This window comes from Idiotropiscis lumnitzeri, chromosome 3, assembly GCF_059441095.1.
Source record: "Idiotropiscis lumnitzeri isolate Australia: NSW breed Sydney's pygmy pipehorse chromosome 3, RoL_Ilum_1.0, whole genome shotgun sequence".
Classification (NCBI taxonomy): Eukaryota; Metazoa; Chordata; class Actinopteri; order Syngnathiformes; family Syngnathidae; genus Idiotropiscis; species Idiotropiscis lumnitzeri.
Window position 1 is genome coordinate 18,190,964 of NC_142393.1, and position 13,125 is coordinate 18,204,088.

Sequence of the window (13,125 nt, forward strand, 5' to 3'; positions counted from 1 at the left end):
TCGACCCTGTGTCTTTGTTAGTACATTTCTTATTCACTCAACCAGGGGCGCAGACGAGGGGGGAATAAGGAGAAGGATTCTAGGGGCCCATGATCAACCAGAAGGGCCCCTAATAAAATTATAACCCTGACAGAATAATATGACACTCCGTCAGTTATAAACATACAATTACACGTGTATTTTATTTACAATGCATTGGTGGCAACAGTTCATGTATTTGTTTGGGAAACTTTTTCTCGACGCCACCTACTCTCCATTTTCGTCAAATGGTTCAGTGCACCGCTTTTCACGTTCTCATACAGTGAGTGAAGGCCCTTCAAGTCCAGTAGCCCAAAACGCAAAGCGAAGACTTAAAGTTAGCATTAATATATTACTTTATTTTATTGTTTTCTTGTGGATTCTTGTTCTATGGATGATAGTGTTCAAATTACTCTCAATCATAAAAGGCAATTGGTCATTTTGTCTTTGGTAGTGTTTGCCGTGATTTTATTTGTTTCTCTGCAGATTATAATTGCTTTTCATTTTAATGGAAGATGTTATTAAATATTTAAGTTTTGAATGGAAATTAATCTCGAGGATTTAATGTTCAGTTATTTAAAAAAAAATAGATAGTTTTGGGAAATAGGGTCTCAGTCTTGAACAAATAATTGAGTCTACGTGAATTTCATGATATTTTCAGTACTTACGCTACCAAGTAGCAGTCATATTGTTTTCACAAATATGGAAATAGTCAAAAATATTAATAAAATGCATAATTTATGTGAAGCAGTGACAACATATTATGCCGGTGTATTGGCCGGCTGTGGGGGGGCCCTCTAAGATTTCTTTTTATGAGGCCCAAAATCGCTGGCAGCGGCCCTGCACTCATCCATCCGTCCGTGCATTTATTGCAGATCGGGTGGCATATCATCCTCCGTGTATTTAGCATCTCAACAATGACACAAGCATACGATGATAGGCGGTAAAAATCCTTGTGCAGTCTGCATTTGCAATCTTCTGTATTTGATTTGAGTATCAGTCAATCTGTTTTAACTTGGCAAGGACGTTTCAAGCCAAGGGTTCTGCTGCTTCTTGAACTGAAGTAGAAATGTGATTTTGGTCACACAAGCAATAAAAATCTTCTGTGTGTCTTTCTCTCTTTCATCTTATCACACATTCATTTTGATGGCTTTCCAACTTGTCAGACCGCTGACAGAATGTCATAAGAAAAGCTGTTTTGTAGCATTCTCACAATTCCAATTCAAGGTTGCACACAAACTGAAATTTGATTCACAAAGTACCTTAGTGCGCACTGTGGGGAGTTGCTGAACCCTACACCCACGTTTATTTGATCAGAGATCATTTTAGAACATTAGATTATCTTTTAAAGTTGAATATTGGAGTGTCCAACTACTTATTTTATTTGCTCATTTTTACAGTCCGTCAACTATGAGGAAGCCGCTTTTTATAGACCAAGACTTGCACACCAGACTGGCTGCAAGAAACAGATTAAATAACTTTGGATGAGTGTTTTGGGCTGAAAACCACAATTTCGCAAACAATTTGTTCAAAGTGCCATTTCTACAAGACAAGACGCTGACAGCTGTTTTGTCATGCTTAAGATGACAGCAGAGAAGGCGCTTGTCATATACTTCTCTCTCTATGCTGTGTTTTACGAGCTTGCTGCATTCTGACCGCTTCCCTTTGCTCACAGCAGGCCACTGGCCCAGTGAGAAGACTCACGCTCACTTCATTATATAACGGCACCGCTGCCTGTTACCAACATTTTCTTTTCATTTTAAACTCAGAAGCTGCCACCTATGGGACAAGTAGCATGTGAATTGATTATACACAGTAGATGTTAATGAGAAGAATTTTAGTTGCTGCTCTTCGTGACTGCACGTAGTTACTGAAGTCAGTCAGTTAGTAAAATTATTATATTTAGTTAGATCGCAATGTGGACAACGTCTTGCTTTCCTGACTGCACGCATTCTCTCATCCTTGCAAGTCTGTCATTTACGCACCCACAACTCTGGTTGGAGTGAAATCCCTGTGGGAAGCATGCAGAGATTCTCTTGTGGGATTAAGTACCTTTCCTCTTCTGCACTCCAGAGGCTGTAGTGCCCTGTGAATGTGAGACATCATATTGCAAAGTTTGATTTAGTTAACTTTGTGGTGACAAGTTACTCAACTGCGATCTTTGGCAGAAGAATGATTGCAGGGCACCGCTGATATGGAGCAGCAAGGAGTCTTGATGGACTTCCAAACATGCATTTAGTCATAGTCACTTTTTTTTTATTTATTTCCTACAGACAGAGCTTGACATTAACGTTTTTGCTTGTTAGCCACTGTGGATAGGGATTTCCCAGAATTATTAGCCAGGCACCATTTGCACAATTCAATTTTTTTTTGTTGGCAACGAACTTTATCATTCGGTTAAAAAAAAGGCCATTTCCTTCCACTTGATGTGACTGGTGGAACCTTTTGGCAATGTTTGATTTACATAAAATGTCTTCAGGAACTAACAAAGATATTCAATATCTGATGTTTGGGCTTTGTGTTAACATATATCATATCATATATCATTTTGTATGTTATATTATATATCATATCACACTGTATGTCATATGTTACATCATAGAATCTTTCACATTATATCTGTAGAAATAATTACCATCTGTCTTAAGACAATTATCAACAAGAAACTGAATTTTAGCAAGTTTGGTGTCATGTTATGTTTTTGATGTTTGTTTTGATTAGATTTTGTTCACTGTCTACTTGTTAGGTTTCCACTTCCGTCTCTTTGCGTCAGCCCAGGGTTGTAATCAGGCGCCTGCAGAGTTGATTATTTGAATCAGGTGTGTTGCATGAGGGAAGCATTTAAAGCATGCAAGATGGTGGCCCTCGAGGACCGGATTTTGATACCAGTGAAATAGATGAATCGTTACATCCCTAGTGGTAGTACATGTATGTGCCATGCCTATGTGGCACTGTAATGCTGCCGAAGGAAGTCACCAAATACAAAGAATAAGAAACCATGCCCTGTAAACCATAGATAAATTATATAACATTAAATGGAGCATGAACTTGTCTTAAGCCAGAAATCCCACAATGACCCCACCACGCCACTTCATCAGTTTCTATTGAGATTTTGGGCACAAGCACACTAAAAAATTCGAACTTGCAGAATTTGAAGTGATTTTTATAGAGTTTGTTTTATCGAAAATGTCAGACATGCAGCTAGAGTACAGAAAATCTATTTGCATTGATAATGTTTCTTAAAAAAACATACTTTTAAGGAAATAGTAAGTGAGAAAAGAAACAACATACATTATAAATATTAGTCAATACCTTCATTTATTTTTTTAATAAAGACATTAATATAAATACGACACAGTATAGCATATAAATATTATCCTGTAAATATAAAAAATAACAAGTTTAAGTGATTAATGCAATTCTCTTTTAAATGATCCTAAAATCCAGTGAACTGTGATGTCAACCTCACATTTTTATGTCCTGCTTTTGTTGCTCAGTTACATTTGTTTCTGTTGATGTTTTTTTCATATTCCTTTTATGTCATATCATAACGGATTTTGAACTGAATTCTGGATGGGAATACACAAACAAAAACTGAGCCAAGGCTTCCGAGTTGTTTGACCGTACAGTGTTTGAGTTCCAAAGGTCCACTGTACTTGCGCAGAAGAATGACTGTAAACATGTGCAGGGGTGCAGGTGGGGTATTGTGGCCCCAGGCATCAAGTCAAGAGGAAACCTCAATCCCCCAACGCTCCCCACCATCAACATAGATTAAAAAAATGTAAATGTTCACGTTTGTAAGTTGCTGGGCAAAACACAAAACGTGTATCAACCAGTTAACTCTCCTGTTAGCGCAACCCTGTCGACTATCGTTTCTCAAGGGGCATCTGTCTTGGACACACGGGTGTCAGATGGCGAATGTTCAGAGTATCTACAGCAACATTTAATATAAAAAGTTTGAGCTTGCAACGTCGCACCTCTGACAGATTCAACAACTGCTCCAGTGATTTATAGCAATCAACTGCTGGAATACACACAGAAACCGTAGTCAGTAACACACAATTAAACCATCCATCCAGCTTTCTATTTTATATACCACTTATCCTCTTTTGGATTGCGGGGAGCTCCAACTTATCCCAACTGACATAGGGTGGATGGCAGACTATTCCCAGATAGCCAATATCTCACATAGAGTTGGCAACCATTACCATGCTAGACAACCGTAACACAGCGAAATCGTATCCAACTCTCCTATGGTCATTTGCCATATGGTCAGAAGAGTCATTTCTCATTTCACACGAGTCACTGCACAACTTACAACACCCACCCAGCCTAGAAGTTGTCCTTGATTTGGAAAGTGTGTCACAATTGAGCTAAGCTGAACAATGGTGCCCCACCCCTGAGTTTCTCCACCGATGACTTGCAGATCGTCTCATTGAAGAGCTTCCATTTTCAAGCGATAACCAGAGTCCAGTGCAACCACTGTGAACGGAGCATTCCTAACTGACAAGTGTTGTTTGCCGATTCTGTGATGAAATTGTGCCTCCACGAGTGAAGATTTCTGGCTCTCGACTTTCTCTTCAGAATCATGGCTGCTTGAGAACAAGAACTCAACGCTCTACCCTCATCCTGATCGCCATGGTAACCAAAGATGACTGATCCCCACCGTATGCAGGTTCGCAGTGGCTGATATGCATGTGACAAGGCTATTCCAATTCAACTCTAAAAACTATCAAATCTAGTTCAATGCACCTACAATGAACAGAATGAAACTTTTTTTGACCTGACAAGATGTATTGAGAAAGGGTGCAAGAACTAGCATTTTTTTTTTGTAATTGTTGAGTGAGGATGTCAAAAAAGTGAACCATATGTCGCCAGTAGAAGTGTACACGTGTGCATTTGTGTATGTGTGCGTGTGCGAAGTACAAAATGTTTGTAGGTGCACAGTGACCCTGATAAACTAGGCCGCAACTGGCTGCTTTCTTGCATGCATGCAGTACAGAACAATGGACTCATTGCACACAACCCAAATAACCCAGACAAGATATGTCTCTCCTCGGATGTCACAGCACCGAGAACCTAAAAAAAAATTATTCTTCAGATTCACATTTTAGTTTTGGAACGTTCAACCGGTACTTTGAGGATAGGTTGCTTGAATTGCAAAAAATGCTTCAGAAAGGTGCCCCATTAAAACCTCTAAACCAGGGGTGTCAAACTCCAGTCCTCGGTGGTGGTCTGCATGTTTTCCATCTCTCCCAGCTGCAACACGCCTGATTCAAATGAGCAGGATCATTTGAATCAGGTGGGTTGCAGCCAAGAAAGATTGTAGCGGCCCTCCAGGACTGGATCTTGACACCCTCGCTCTAAATCATCATACTGACCAACCTTTATGAATGAATGATATATTACCCATAGTCCTTCACAGCAGCAAGATTTAAAGCAACAGGCCACTGACATAGTTTACAGACTCTGCGTGAAGACCCATGAGTACATCCCACTAGAGCAGGCGCCAACAACATTTTTGAGAGCTATTTCTTGGATTCTGATAATGTAAAGGGTTCTTACAAGTTTGCTCAAATGATTTGAGGGTAACTCTTCATCGTTGCACCTGCTGGTTTGTCTTCACAAATGCTATGGCGTGGTCATGCACTACAGTATCGCACAGTATTATCATTTAGTTTGAAAATAATCAATGTAAGAATGATTTAAAAAAAAAAAAAAAAAAAGCAAAACTTACAAGTTAGACACAGCTGGGATGTAAGGGTGCGTGAGAACGTGAGTGTGGATTTATTTATTCTTTTATCATTTGTGCCAGGATTTTGCATGGAGGTTGAGGAGGAGCCAACCAGAGGGAAGCGAGGCAGGAGTAACTTAAGGAGTATTTCATGTAAAGGAAACAAAACAAACAAGGCACTGGGAAAAACTAAATCAAGTACAAAACAGGGATCAAAGTAACAAAACAAACACTGGCAAAATAACTATGAAAAATGATATATCCTGAGTAACGGACAACAGACGCTGGACAGGAGTCATTGCCATGGGCGCTAACATGGACAACATCTGACAAGAAAAATGAACAGACAAGAAGTGAAAGCAAAGGAACTAAATGCAAACAAATTAACGAGACAACGAGGTACACCTGGACATGACACAAAGGGTTGGAGGGAGCTGATTGGTTAACACTTGGGCTTGGGTAAACGAACACAGGTGGACACAATAAGCATGACGAGACAGAAGACTCAGGAACAAGGCAAAACATGAAACTAAAGACAAAAACCTAAACCAACAAAGCAGAACGTGACAATTTAAACTAGCTTTCCCGGGCTACTTGTGGGCTACTTGGGCATTGAAAAAAAAAAAAAAAGTATATTAATAATTCTTTTATTGTGGGCCACATTGTAGTTCTGGTTTCCTTTGGTGGGCTGTTCTGACTGTGAACACAAATAAATGTATGATTGCCTCATATTACATAAACACAATGGAATGATGAATAACTACTTTTGAAATAAGAGGCCAGGAAAAACAGTTTGTTCAAATATTATTATATAATATTTATTGTAAAATGCTATAAAACATTCTTGCAATATCTCAAAATTTTTAAAAGTAAATTTGCAATTTACGTATTTTAGTGAGAAACATTAAGTTGATGCAAATAATTTGCTTTCCCCGGGCCCTGGTGGCTCAGATCTAGACTTTTGTTTGATATGCATAAACAAACATATCAAGAATAAAGTCTTACACAACAGTACCAATGTGGAAAAAACTTGAATATACATAATTGTAAGACGAAGACAGGGTGGTAAAAGCTATAAACACAAAACATTCCAAAACATATAATTGTGGAGGATAAAACTTTGAGGGGGAAATAAAAAGGGCAGAAAAAAAAGAAAGTATGTCATCAGCAATTGTTTTTATTTCACAATGATGTTGGTTGGGGAAAGTGGAATCGGATTCATATGAAATAATGCTGCCTTTTTGCTATGTTTGAAATGACGCACTTGTTGACTCGATGTTCCACAAGTTGAAGCAAAAGAAGCAAAGAATTCAAGACAATTGGGTTTCCGAGGAGATCTATTATCTTGGCATAAGTTGCCCAGATTCCTCTAGCGACCATTTGAACTCAACCTGGAAGCTCAAGCTTCACACAATAAAGCCAAAGCATCTTTGATTGACTGTTCTCCCAACTTTGCTAATCCCTTGTTTCTTTTTGTAAATCTTTCAGCATTGTTATGAAAGATTCATTCTTGTGATTCAAATTATGCAAATTTATGTCATTTGATGAGAATGAAAACTTAACAGTGTTCTAAAAAAAAGATATATCTTGTTGTTGTTGTTTTTTTTTAATAAATCAGACAGAATTCAAGGGAGAATAAATTTCACGTTGCCTATGTAAATGTGTGCATGTGTGTATATAAGCATCTATGTGTCTGTAATAACACAATATCCTCGAGTAAAGGCGTTGGCACGTACAAATAAGACGCTCCAATCTTCCATCACGCAGCAGGACCTATGCCTTCTTATGCAACATGTCCCAGCATAGACACAGTGAGCACACTGTAGCACATCAACACATGCTCCCATTGGCTCATTCTGGCAGCTGACACACATACACACTCACCGCACATGCACATACAGTACATGCTGATCACGTTATGTGATCTCTAAAGATTAACGCATGTATGCTGTACCTGCCAACTTTTTCAAGTCAATATCCTGCATTAACCTGTGACAAGAATCCGGATAATAGGAACCGACAGTATAATATGTATGGTGGGCCAAATGTTGGCATTGTCACTTTGTAAATAAATACTAACAACAGCTTTGCTTTTCCTCATATATATTCAGGAGAAACAAAAGCTGAATTTGAGACAAGTGACTCCACTGGACATGTTACAGCGCATTAAATGTAACACATTGTGGAGGAGTGTTGTAGGCGCTACCTCTGCAATGACACTGTTTTTTTTTTTAACTTTTAACATATGCTCAGATTGCATAAAAATATGTGCTTCCTGTGTTCACCAGTGGGATAAAGTATGCTACTAAACAAGATTAATAACACGAAAAATGCTAGCCAAGCCATGTCCTATAAAGAAAAATCCTGTGCATGCACCACAAATACTTGTTCTTTCCAATCTTCCAAAATGATATTTTGAATAGTTTGTGGAATTAGTTTTTGACAGTGTTATTTCTTTTCTCCCTCCCTTTTCATTTGAACACCCACATGATTAGCCACTGAAAAATATTTACCACAATAAAATGAGTTGACAGGCCATCAATTGCATCCCAAAGATGTACAATCATGCAACAGCATGCAGTTATTGTCAAAGCCATTTTCGTCAATGAACATCCTGACAAATGTCAATACTGGAAAAAGCACTACACAGGTAGCACAAGTCACAGATGCAGCTAATTATAAAATAAACACAATAAAAAGATAAGATATGATCCTAAAATATAAAATGAGTAAGCTCAAGTGTTTTGTCATCGTGGAAATGCTGGAAGCTTGAAAGTTGTTGCTGACTGGAGGTGCCATGTGTGGATTTGGACTCAGTTGTAAGAATCCATAGGTTTTGGATGATTATCACGCACGCTTGCATTAGCAGTGAGCTGGCTCTGATGAATGGCAATGAGTCATAATATGCTGTACATGCACGCTTCTTACAATTTCAAAGCGACTGTCTCAAACACAACTCTAAAGGCATGTGTGCAGCTGCTCTGCACAGGCAAGCGGGCCAGCATAATGTTGAATGAATCACACTCTCTGACGCTCTCTGGTCTTTCACATAAAGATTACGTATTAAAACCCTGCACATAAATTGGCCTGTAGAAAGAAGCCACACATGATAGCTCATTCATCTCATATGTGCGCACACAAGGGTTGTGCAACGATTATGTTGATGTATTGCTGGAGCGGCTCAGTCTGTAAGCAATAAGTGGGTTCCATTAGTTTTTGATTGTGACCTACAGTATGTGCATGAAGAACAACATACCACATGCCATTGTGGTGTAGCCTATTGGCCATGAAGCTGCATGGCTGGATTTCCAAAACACATGTGATGGATGAGTCAAAGAGAAATGTGCCTTTGTATCCAGTAACACACTAAAAGTTTCAAGTATTATCCACATAGTGCAGATTTGAGTTACTTGAAGTGAAATAGAGTCATAATTGTTAAAAGTGTGAAATGAAACAGCTGGTACTGATGCAAGTTAAGAAACACATTCAACTTTTACCCAGTGACAATGGTGGAAGAAGACGGTTTTCATGGAAATAATTGTTGCAAAAGTGGGTGAAATACTGTGTGAGGGGGGCGTGTGTGCGTGTGTGTGTGTGAGTGTGTAGACAAGGTGATAAAGTGAGGGAAGTAGAAGTATCACAAGACAGCTGCTGTGATCAGCAGCAGGTGCCCCAAGGTAAACAGGAGTTACATTATTTTACTATATATTTAAAAAAAAAAAAGTTGGAGTCTGCCATTTTATATATCTAGAATTGCAAATAGGTCATACCTCTTAATCAAACCAGTGAATTGAAAGTAGCTTGATGTTTAACTATTCAAACTGAAAAAAAGACAAAAAATAAAATAATAATAATTTGTGAGAATGACATACTACAATGTGTATGATAACAGCCAAATAATTAAAGACAAGTTGTGTGTTCAATGGTTCAGATCCACTATCTGGTTCCATTCAAAATGTTAATTACCGCTTAACAAGCTTACAGTATGGTAGAAAGCTGCAAATAAACTGACCAGGACTGACTGGCCAAAGAGCCTCCTCGATAGCATGGGTGGCAATACGAAACTGAAAGATTTATTTATAGCCACATTACAAATTTCCATGCTAGTTTCCACCATGCTTGCCAAAGACTCTGGAAACACATGATCACCTACAGTATGTGTCAAGCACTGGGCTTATCAACACACATGCGCTCTGTCACTGGGAACCTGTAAAATGGACAAAGACAGATACTGTCCCACTTAAAATAATTGTGACATGTTATAGGAATGGGCGTATGTTTGTGTATGTAAACATATGTCATGTTATTTTTTTTCACTAATATCCTATTTTGGTGTTAATGAGGTGCTGAGGGTGGACTCATTCAGCCAGTGTGAAACCTCATCACACTCATTGCATCACTAACCAACAAGTCAAAGCCTATTGTTTCAAATACATCTTGAGAATAAACTAACTGTAAACTCGATTTCCATTGCTTTCAAGTTCTTTCCAAACCTCGTGGGAGGTCTAAGATGTATGATACGGCTAACATTATAGAGCCTATTGGCATTAAGACCTTAAGGGATGGTAGCACTCAGAATAGACGTTCTCTCGTTCGACCAAAGCTTGAATGGATGTATTAATATAGCCAGTAATTTAATACGTATACACAATGTGTCAATGATGGAAGGTGAGACCACTTGCCACTTTTGCGTTGCACAACCAGGCCTGCGAGTAATCCATAGTAAAATACAATAGTAACATGGGAAACTGAGAAGACCACATTTAAAGTAAATGCATCAGTCAGAATGAGAGACGAATAACAAATCCAATTTAGACTGTGTTGACCAGAGCCAGATTTTCCAGCACTATTGAATAATGCACCTATAACTACATAATGGCCCTTTGATACATTTCACACGTGTGCAGCGCCATTAATATTGTAATTGTTACTGTCACTTTGCATTATTTGCACACATGTTGTTGAACTGCATTACTGGAAACTTTAAATTGCTAATGACTCTTTGTATTTTGCATATTTGTGTGTAAGCCCTGAATGAATATTTTGTTATTGTGTTCTTGTTGGTGTTTTTATGCTGCAGCATAAGAGTGGTTCCAACTACCAAAGAAATATGCCTGGTGTCATTTACATTTGGCCAATAAAGATGTTTCTGATTCAGATTCCAAAATAAGGGCAACAAGAAAGAAAAGCCCCTGCGGCAAAGTGCAGACTGAGGAGTATAACACTATAGTATGCCGGGCTAAGGCAAATTAATCCGGTGCACTAACACTAGCATGCGTGATGAGGCTGGCAATGGCAAAAAAAAATGACAATGGGTATTGCACTCAATGGAAAACTGCTATAGGCACACTTGGAACACTGCACAGTTCGTGTGTGGTTAGCATGTCTGCATCAAATTGAAGAGGTCCTTGCTTTGATTCTCAGCTTCCTGTGCTGAGTCTGCATGTTCTGCTTATTCTCATGAGGGGGAGGTGCACTCCAACTCATGACCGAAGTAAGGTGGGATAGGCTCCAATTACCCATGGCTCTAATAAGGAAAAGGAAAATACAGAAATAGTAAATGGGTACGTGTAATGGCCCGTTCTCCAAATATTTTTGTCCATATAGTATGAATCGAAGGGATGGTGCTTTGAGTCAGGTGATTTAAAAAGAACCTCTCTCATTAATCCATGCTACCTTCTAGTGGTGAAATTGAGAACTGCTACTTAGTCCAACTTAATATCGACAGTAGACAATTACATTGTTCAGGTATCTTGACTTCATTTGTAACAAACACGAGGTCATAACATTGCCTCCAGACACACACACACACATATACATATATATATGTATATATATATTTTTTTTTATATGTATATATATATATATATATATATAGAGAGAGAGAGAGAGAGACTCCAGTTTAACAAGTATTCCCATTATGGCAAAACCTTTAACACAATGAAATCTGATATTGATTACGTTATATGTGTGTGGGAGTTCCATTCCATGAAAAGCCTCCACTCTGGCCTAAATTACTTAACCCCACTATTATCCTCAAATATTACTGACACATTTGGCACTTGGGGTCAATTTCATATTTGCCTCCAGTAAATGATATATATAAAATTGCCAGGTTTTGTGTCAGGCACTTTACGTATTTGTTCAATAAATAAATACCCCCTTGATAATGAAACATACCAGCGAGTTGACCTGTCCTCTCGCGCCACCATCAGGCCACTAATTAGAAATTAAATGATTAATGTATGGAATACAGTTTTCGTTCAAATTTTCGGACAACATTAATGGCCACAAGAGGGTGAAACTTATTGGTTTTAGTTATGAAATGACCTTTGCTGTAGCGCCACCATCAGGTCCAACTTTCCGTTTTACAGTATCATGTACATCTTTCATTCCAATGTTTTTCTAATTTGGGTCGGACATTCATGACTCACAGAATGAACCACGTTGATTAATGTTGGGAACTTCCAAACTGAGCAAGCCAATGTAGTCTTCCCAGTCATCTATATCTAAATCTTTCATACAGTCCCCATAGAAACACATACAATTATAAAAGTATCATGGCTATTTTTTCAATGTACTGCACATATATTGCTCGCATTGGTGATCCCCAGGGGTCATTTTGACCCATAGCTGCTTTGAGGTGATACATTACAGCAGATGGGGGAAGTTTCTGTTCCAGCAAAAGCTTTGAGAGTTCCCACAAGATTATATTCCCGCAATGACATTGGTAATTCATGCAAAATAATTGAGGAGCAAGCCGTTTACCCACATTGTCCTCTGTATATTCTGCAATCTGCATGCTCTCTCACTTGAGAATGTCCTCCCTGAAATGGTTTACTGTCCGTGAGGTTTTGGAACAGCTATTTGCCTGTGGCATTGTGGAGAATGTGTCTGGGACAGAGGATTGTGTTGAGTAGAACCCCGATTTTTTAATGAAAATGAGAGTTTTACCACTGTTCCTAATGAAGAGGCCCACTGGAAGAAGATCTAAGGATCAAGAGAAACATGTGTGTTCGTATGACTTAACTACCACACTACATGTGTTTACCATATGGATTTCCCACAAAGCCTTTAATGTTGATTTAGCTTCAGGAAATCTATCTTTTCAAATACCAATTAAATTATCCTTTGTATAATTACAAACAGATTCATATGTAGTTTAGGTTGAGAGGCTCTTTAATGGTCTTCTATTTGTCTCTGTGACTGCACTACAGTACAATATCATGCCACAGTGGTCCAGTGTGATAGGGTCATGATGGGTCAGTTGCAGTTATTAGTTTTAGTTTTTTTTTTTAATAGGGGTACAATAGAAAATTGCAAAATAAATGAAACTACACCAGAGTTCATCAAATGAACGAAAAGTAATTATT